General features: G+C 48.6%; 1 protein-coding gene across 3 annotated transcripts in view; it reads left to right on the top strand.

Moving 5' to 3' along the window:
* LOC137643954 (zinc finger and BTB domain-containing protein 24-like) overlaps positions 1 to 6,000 on the top strand; it is a 271,442-nt gene that overhangs the window by 119,885 nt on the left and 145,557 nt on the right. The window lies entirely within an intron of this gene.

Raw genomic sequence — 6,000 nt, 5'->3', positions numbered from 1 at the left:
AGAGAGATTCTTCGCCTTTTGGGGTCTTCCTTGAAGTCGAAGAAACATAAGACTTCACTGCCCCCCGATCTCTTCCAGAAGGTCCTGCTTGATCGATCTCTCCTGGGGAACAATCGAGTAAAAACGTAGACCGGCTAGAACCAGGTCAATCTCAGGGTTTGAGGGACAGGACTGCTTCCCCTGGAGAAGTAGTTCTGCCCCTCCCCCTGAGTGGAGCCTTCTCATTCTTTGATATGTTATAGGTTTGGCCATCACTGGGTATGACTGGTCCCCTGTTGAAGGAGGCGTTGCTGGAATTCCATCAGGAGGTGAAGCCCTTGTCACCGTCGAGTATAGTACAGCGTGATCTCTTGAGTGTTGTTTACGTTGATCCCCGAAGGATCCCGCCCCTCGCCTTCGTCTACTGCTGCTGCTGTTGCCGAAGACTGCGCTCCCCCCCCCCATGCTGAGCCGACTCTTTTGTCGGGGGTGTAGTAAAGTCTGAGGCAGGTCTCTCCTGCGGGTAGGCATCTCTTTCGTCCTAGAGTTAAGTTACCCTCAGAGACCCTGTTCCAGAGAACTTCCAGACACCATTATGCCTCTCCTCTAATGCCTCTCTCTCCCTGCGGAGCAGGTCTCCTCTGCGGAGGAACTTGGCCGTCGCCAACAATCTGCCTGAGAGCATAGTCCTCCTCGACACTAGACGTTCTCCTTCTCCTCCAGTCAGAGGATGCCTCTTCAGTTTCTCTAGATCCCAGCAATCTTCTCTCTCGCCCGCTAGACGTTTGCCTTCGGAGTCTTGTCATTCACCTGCAGCTCTTCACTTGTCACCCGGAGATTGTCATTCTTCTTCTAGTGATCGTCACTCGTCACCTTGTGACTATCATTCCTTGCCATCACGAAATCGTCATCGACAGTCTCAACATGAGCCTATGCATTGTCACCGCTTGCCGGCTTCTCTGGACTCTCCTTTGACTCACCGTTCGGCGGTCACTCTTCACTCTCAGACTGGTCATCACTCGCAAGTTGTTCGTGGTTCCTCAGCTGCTCGTCTTTCTCCAGTCGCTCTCCACTCTCCAACTGCTCATCACTCCCCAGCTGCTCCTAGTTCGTCAGCTGCTCGTCGTTCACCAGTTCACAGGCATTCACCCTCTGGCTGATTGCAGAACCTCTCAGTGCTCACCTCCCCGCCATTCCCGAGCTACTGGTTGTTCGCCATTACATCGTCAGTTGCCTTATCATCATTTTCCAGCTCCTTGACGTTCACCTAGATCAGTGTTTTTCAACCTTTTTGTGACCATGGCCCATTTTTGGCATTCCCAAGTACTCGTGGCACCAATGCCTTTCAAAATTGTGGAGAAAATAAACGGATTTTGAGCAAAGCAAAAAATCTATTTGGGTGATATGGCCATGTCGTCCTGATGGAAGGTTCCTTTAGGTATCTTTTTAAGGGATATTTGGCTACAGTGATACTCCCAGAGAATTAACCACAGGTTTCCAGAATTGTAATTACTGGCGCGAGTATCCTTAATATAACTTTTAAGGATATCGCATAATATCAGGGGACGTATTTGTTGATACGACACATGGCAATCTTCACCCCGAATAGATCTTACGCTTTGAGGGGGAAGAGTGGCAAAAGTGAAGGGGAGCCGTTATCAAGGTTACCCGGTGGATCCCCTTCCACTACTACTACGGCGTATTATTCCTTGTTGCATTCAAGCATGGATGGCCGCAGATAGAGTAGTTTCGGGTGGGGTCTTTCGTTACGTAGTTGTATACTCCATTTTTGAAAGAAGGGAGGATCCATCAGGACGACATGGGCTCAGCCATGTCGTTCTGATGGAAGTTTACCAGAGAATTACTTGAAAGTACTATATCTGTGGGTTTGTATAAGTGCCTTTACTTTGAATGAGTTCCTTATATGGTCTCCTAGACCTTTATATATGACATTACCGTTATTTGTCATATCCACTAAGCTTGGAACTAGCTTAGGGCTTTTTGCCCCCTGCAGGGAAAGTGTCGACTTCGACTACAAGGATTCAAAGTTTGTATCTCCATAGGGACGGATGGTAAATCTCAGAGATTTCCTTTTTCATCCCTTGGAAATCTGTACTCTGATTTCAAGTTGGGCCCTTCCAGGGTTTAATTAAAAGTCAGGTATACTTCATTCGTCTGTAACTGGGATAGCAGCAATAAGACGCAAATAAGTTTAGTATTTTACCTTGTTACTAGATTATCATTTGTATTTACAATCAGGTATGGATCTGATCCGGCATTGAAAACACATCAGGGTCCATATTTTCTCCTGTCAGAAAAGTATGTAATTTCATCAAAATGAGGCCACTCAAAGGAGATTTGAAACCAAATCTGACTGATTTGTACAGATTTTGGAAATGCATGAACACCATGACGCAACGTTCACTTGGCGCTGGTGTTATCGGTCAGATATGCACCTATATGGAACAGTTTGTTAATTATCGTTGTGATTTGCACTCGATGGTAAATGTACCCATGCACCCGATGCACTGGAAAGTCCCAAAGCAGTCCACTGTTCGTCGCAGGCTTAGACGATGGGTTTTTTAAAACTACCCGCCGCCACCACAACGTCTTATTTTATGTACTTGCTTCGTACAGTATTGGAAGAAGTTTCGTGAAGAAGCAATTTTCCTAGGATACTGAACTGCGGGTGAGCTGTCAGGATCCGCTCTGCGAATAGGTAGGTGAGCATTGCTCTCAGTTATTTTAGGGATAGATTTTGATCCTGAGGTTTCGCCTTGGAAGAGCTGTCCTTCCTTGAAGTCTGAAGTTCTACGAAGATAGACCTTAAGACACCCTAATGGGCATAGGGAGACATCTTCCTTCAGTGGGCAGATTCTCCAAGGACCCCACCTTTTGGTGGGCAGCTCGTTTTTGGCGAAAAAAGTAGGATCAGGGAAAGGATTCAGTTCTCCCTCTTCTGTGGACTGAATATGGCCTGCATCCCTGATAGGGCCAATATTTCACTAACTCTAGCCCCTGAAGCTATTGCGAACAAAAATTGACTTTCTGTGTTAGTTGTTTTAGAGTAAAATCCTCATTGTTTAGGTTTGAAGCATAGTGCAAGACTGACCAACGCCCATGTAATGGGCTTTGGAGGGGTTGCCGGCTTGGGTCTAGTGCATGCTGTGCGGGCGACTTCGCCCTCGGAGTCCGGAGCCTCCACGTGCTCCTCCTCTTCTCGACCCTCGGCCATCAGGGTCCTTTCGGTGGTGTCTGATACCTCCGACATCTGTTCCACCTCGTCAAGATGGAAGTCTTGCAGTGCGTCCGAAACATCAGGTTCGACCGTCAGCTGGACGCAGGGGATCTCGGCCTTCGGGATGACAGTATCCGCAGATGCCTTTGGGAAGAGCAAAGCTCTCATCTTCTCACTCGGGAGATAGAGCCCCGTGGCGTTCTTTTGGAAACCACGCACCCATTTGCGCAGTTTCTCTTGGGCAATGTCCCTGGCCTCCGCAGAGGGAGGGTCCTCGAACGCCTCGTGGAGCAGGTCCTTGCAGACGGTGCAGACCTGCGGATTCCAATACTGGAGAGTCCTCATGGTGATGGAACAGCTGGCGTGGGTTCGGCACGCCATGTGGCCGTAGAAGTCCGGACGCCGAACGCTACAGAAGGCGCTCTCACACCGGACATACTCCTCTTGTAAAAGAAAGGGAGGAATGAGTCTGCGGAAGTCATATACAATGACAAAGTAAAGACTTAAAGTAACTTTAGATTAGCATTAAAGTTATTTAACTTAATATAAGATTCCTTTTCTTGTGTAAGCTTAGGATATTAAGCTGGAAAAGAAGCAGAAAAGACACTTACATGTGCATCCCGGCCAGCCAATTGCCGTGACCCCACACCAAGACTAATTCTAGGGGCTCTTAAAGAGCCTAAGAGATGGAAGAGATATCCACAATGGATTAGGCACAGCTTAGGCTTCCTCTGAAGAATTAGTCATGGTAAGAGGGGTGAAACTGAGTTCATTCAGTTTAGGATAAAAGGGGGGGAGAAATAATCCCTCCCTATTCAGATAGGTCCCGGCAAGGGACTGCACATGGATGCACAGAGTATGCTAGAAATATTTTTACTGCATAACTATACATCATAGTTTTTTGTCTAGGGTAAGTACTGTACCATAGATATACTGGCTATCATATATAGCTATACAATAGTCACTGCCAGCACCAGGCCAGCAGGGGAGAGGTGACAATCCACTGAAGTAATAGGATTAGGTGGCGCCGACAGCGTGGCGGCATGCCGGAAACGCGCCGGGCGCCGGCGAATCTCCATCGAGGGTGGGAACCCCCTCCCTTTCATCAGTCTATATGGCACAGAGAATAGGAGCTTCTGGATGATGGCAGATCGCCGGAACGTCGGCAGCCTCCGGCAGTCGACAAGTGACCGGCGAAGGTATTCCAGCACTGGCGTCAATCAATGAGACAGAGTGGATACTAGGGTACCCTGACAGCTGTTGCCGGCAGGGTAGCGGCATGGACCGGCACTGATACGTAGAGAGAAAGGGTAAGGGAAGAGGGAGGGAAGGGTAGTTCGTTACCCCGACCTCGTCTTCCTCCGGAAGCAGTGTTAAAATGAAAGAGAGGGGGCAATCTTTCATCCAGCCGCAATAGAGCCGGCAGTCAGCAGGAATTGCGGGTGGCAGCCCAAGGGAGGACCGAAGAACACTCTAAGATAGGGAGGTCCCACGCCGGCAGACCGATTCACTTAGGCTATCCCATAGTTCAACTATATGCGGTAAGGGTAGCAGCTCGGACTAACCCACGAAGGGACCAAGTTGAACCCACAACCCGCCGGCACACGGTGGAGTTGTAGGACGGCGGACAGGGGTGTGATGGCTAGGCCAACACGAAAAAACAGAGGGGGGAGGGGCGAGGGTCCTGAGGGGGAGCGTGGGGGAAGGCATAGCCTTCACCTACGCTTTAGGGGTTGGTTGGATCTGTTCCAGAACCAGCCCTATCCCAGGTGTAGGAGACTTCATTCTCCAGCCTAGGGTAGGATAGTTCAGAGAAGGTACAGCACTAGTGTACTGTCCTAAACTATAAAGAAACAGAATCCCCTGGCCTGCCTATCCTAGACTAGGGAAGCGAGACCCAAACCAGGGAAGGCAGGTGTAGGACAGGTCGCTAGGCCACAAGGAGGAAAGGGTCGAAACCCTACCAAGTGTGGACTAGGGGAAAGGCAGATCCCTTCCACCTTCGCCAACCAGCAAGGCCCCAAAAGGAGAGTTCATTCACTGGTACTCTGAGGTTCTGTCCCAAACTCAAAGCTCATGTGCTATGGCTAGGAGTGGGGAAAGAAAATCCTAGCCTAACCCCACTTGAATGCAATTCGAGGTAAGGAGGGCTAGGATGTAGCCTAGGCTACCTCAGAGGGAGGAGATACCTTGGGTAAGGTAACTGGGGAGGATAGGAAGTATACCACGGCCCTACGTTAGGTTAGGGGCAAGGGAGTCGACTACCAAGATCACCAAAACCCTTAGTATACTTCCTCGAAGGCGAAAACATATGTGCAATCACTGAATCCTATATGTATAAATGCCTAAAATCTCCATTTCATAATTTAAAACTAGGAACACTTATTATATCATGCATGAGAGTAAACAAAAACCACCTAGGCCATCGAGTCTAGAGGCTAGGCTAGAACACTAGCCTACGAATCGGCTACCTATGCTCGCCGAAAAAGGATACTATCAGCATAATATAACTAATTCCTAGCAATGAAAACAACTAATGCTGACAATTAGTTATAAGACCGGGTAAGGTTGTTCTGGCTAACTAAATAAAGCATGCGAGGTGAACAACAGCGTCCGACATGACGCCTCCAGTCAAGGCACAGCTCCGCCACAAAACACGGTATTTTAAGATAAAAGTGCGTTAATTTACGGCTAGAGCTTATTTATACAATACAAGAATATGGTACTCAACTTTCCAGAAGAAGAAGAGGCTGAAGATTGCGACATACTGGATCACTTAGCGA

This window comes from Palaemon carinicauda, chromosome 7, assembly GCF_036898095.1.
Source record: "Palaemon carinicauda isolate YSFRI2023 chromosome 7, ASM3689809v2, whole genome shotgun sequence".
In the NCBI taxonomy this organism is placed as follows: Eukaryota; Metazoa; Arthropoda; class Malacostraca; order Decapoda; family Palaemonidae; genus Palaemon; species Palaemon carinicauda.
Note: the sequence above shows the minus strand (reverse complement) of the source record. Positions and strands in the feature narration are given on the sequence as shown.